This window comes from Suncus etruscus, chromosome 13, assembly GCF_024139225.1.
Source record: "Suncus etruscus isolate mSunEtr1 chromosome 13, mSunEtr1.pri.cur, whole genome shotgun sequence".
Classification (NCBI taxonomy): domain Eukaryota; kingdom Metazoa; phylum Chordata; class Mammalia; order Eulipotyphla; family Soricidae; genus Suncus; species Suncus etruscus.
The window spans coordinates 78,108,554-78,111,497 of record NC_064860.1 but is presented as its reverse complement, the minus strand read 5'-3'; the positions used below and the strand labels follow the sequence as shown (position 1 = coordinate 78,111,497).

Here is a 2,944-nt window from a genome sequence, read left to right as displayed (position 1 = left end):
TAAGTGAAAATAGTTGACTAATCATATTCAGAAGCTTCAATAAATAAAATACAAATGAAGTTATAAAAGCTTTTTTAAATATACAATACAAAAACAAAGGCTATCTACCAATTTGGATAGATATGTGTACATCTGTCATCATGGCGTTTTATACAGGATTATTTACTTAACCATCACAATGCTAATTTTAAAAAACAATTTCTTGAGGTATCATTGATTGAAGACCATGTTTATATTTTCAGATATATACAATTCCTCCTTGAGATTCTAAAAATTATTCACCTAAATTTAATCTTCACAATAATTTATGTTAGAATTTTATATTAGAAAATTTATATTTTCAGATATATACAATTCCTCCTTGAGATTCTAAAAATTATTCACCTAAATTTAATCTTCACAATTATTTATGTTAGAATTTTTAAATACATGTACTGAAATAAGTATTTGTAAAATATACTAAAATATCTACTAATTATAATTTTACTTTTACACACCCATTATTCAATTCTCTAATATATATATATGTATTGGTTTTGGGGCCACCCAATGATGCTTAAGAGTTACTCTTAGATATGCACTCAGAATTTTTAAAATATATTTATTGAGGGAGGTCATTCCTGGTAATGTTTAGGCCCAGTGATACTCAGAGACCCAACATAAATATAGGCAGAAATAATTACATGTCTTTGGAATATCAGGGATCTAACCCAAGCAAAGAATGTGCTTTGTATGCTAAACCATTATACTTTATACTGGCTTTTATACTTTTAAATTCAATTTGAAAACTTTTCTTCCCAGATATCCATTTTTTATAAAATTTATGGCTTATATATTTCTAAACTTTAATGTTTGATTTTGGTGCCGGAGTGCTGAGCAAGTGGTAAGGCGTCTGCCTTGCAAGCACTAGCCTAGGATGAACCACAGTTCCATCCCCTGGTATCCCATGTGGTCTCCCAAGCCAGGAGCAATTTCTGAGCTTATATACAGGAGTAACCCCTAAATGTCACCAGGTATGGCTGAAAAACAAAACAAAACAAAGAAACAAAAAACCTTTAATGTTTGATTTAGTAAAAATGTATAAAATATTTATTTATTTACTAATTCAATGCAGAGCTATAAATGTAGCCATATACTAATAATATTCAAGATTTATGAATATAGAGAAATTTTCTCTATCTTTTCATATTAATGTCCTGTTAACTTTCTAATAGTCTTCTTTTAGTTTTTACCAATTTGATTTTATATCTTACTGTTTGAGAATATAAATAATATTTATGCAATTGACCTTTTTCTTCAAATACATTGTCCATTAAATTTTATTTATCGATCATTGCTCAAAGTCTAGTATTACAATTAACATTATTTTTATTTTTTTTTTTTTTTTTTTTTTTTTTTTTTGGTTTTTGGGCCACACCCGGTAACGCTCAGGGGTTACTCCTGGCTATGCGCTCAGAAGTCGCTCCTGGCTTGGGGGACCATATGGGACGCCGGGGGATCGAACCGCGGTCCGTCTCCTAGGCTAGCGCAGGTAAGGCAGGCACCTTACCTCCAGCGCCACCGCCCGGCCCCAAAACATTATTTTTATGATTTTCCATTTGTCTGATAAATCTTGCCATATATATTCATTTGACCTTTCTTTCGTGTATATTTTATAAAATAAAATACATAAATATTTTCGCATCATCTGACATTGATTTAATAAAGTTACTAATTCCCGTTTTTATGCTTTCTACTGTTATTTTTTAAACTTTCTTCTTTTCAGTTTACTTTATTCCTTCTACTTTTTAAATATATAATTTTTATTTTGATTATAATAGCTTACATATCTTTCACAGTAATATTTTAGGTACATATTAACATTGAATCGGGGAATTCCCATCACTAAACCTGTCCTCTCTCCACCCCCATTCTCATCCTGCATCCCATATCCCCCATTCTCACCACCCAGGCCACTAGAATGAGTGGTCCCCTCTGTGTCTAGCTTACTACTTAGTGATCATACAACTGTTTGGTCTTGGTACCCCCCCATTAGTTCCCCCTCTGTTTGAGAGGTGAACTAGATAGTTCAAGTTATGTGGTTTTGCTTGAAGAAAGGAGAAGCAATACAATGGGGTAAAACTCAAATTATAATTCCTTTTTATTGTCATATTATGTAGATTTCTATATTTGATGTAATATTATAATATGAACTATGTATTGTTTTTTATAACATTTGGTACTACTACTAAAGCAAAAATTTTCTCATTTGACCCCATCAATTATTTGCAGTTCACAGAATATTCCACTGAGGATTCTGAAGCAATGAATAGATGAATGAATATCTGAGTTACAAACTCAGAAAATCAATAGGAGTGACTTGAGGTGTGAGTATATGGAAATATAAAATGGTGAAAGAGAAGGAGGACTGTGAATTTTCAAACCATAGAGTCAATGATAACTCCACCAAATATGTGTGCTATTTGCATCCACCATCTTTAAATTTGTTAGATTCTATTTGATCAATGCATTTCTTTTCTTTTCATTTTTTTTAATATCAAATAGGTAATATACCAACATTGCAACAAGATTCAAAGGAGGCACATTCACACAAACATGCAGACATCAACTTTCTGAATTGAAAAAAGGATCCCTGGTAGAAACAGAATAGCACATCAGTTCTTATTCGGTGAATCGGCATAGAACTTTTGGGTTTAGTAGGAATATACTAGCACATTTGAGTTGTGCATATTATGCAACACTCAATACTTAATTCTACCCTCCTGTATGCTGGTGATCTATGACATAGTTAAAACATGTGTCACCATTATCATTGAGACGTTCCCTGTCACTGACTCACAATTTTTATGAATCATGCTTTAGTATTACTTTTAGTCTCAGAATTGAATTGCAGATAGAATAACAGCATCATCGAGGTCTGGATCAAAGCAGCTTAAAAATGCAA

General features: G+C 31.8%; 1 pseudogene; it reads right to left on the bottom strand.

The window, feature by feature from the left end:
- Positions 1–2,534: 2,534 nt before the first annotated feature.
- LOC126026459 (uncharacterized) lies at positions 2,535–2,630 on the bottom strand (annotated as a pseudogene).
- Between the last annotated feature and the right edge of the window lie 314 nt (positions 2,631–2,944).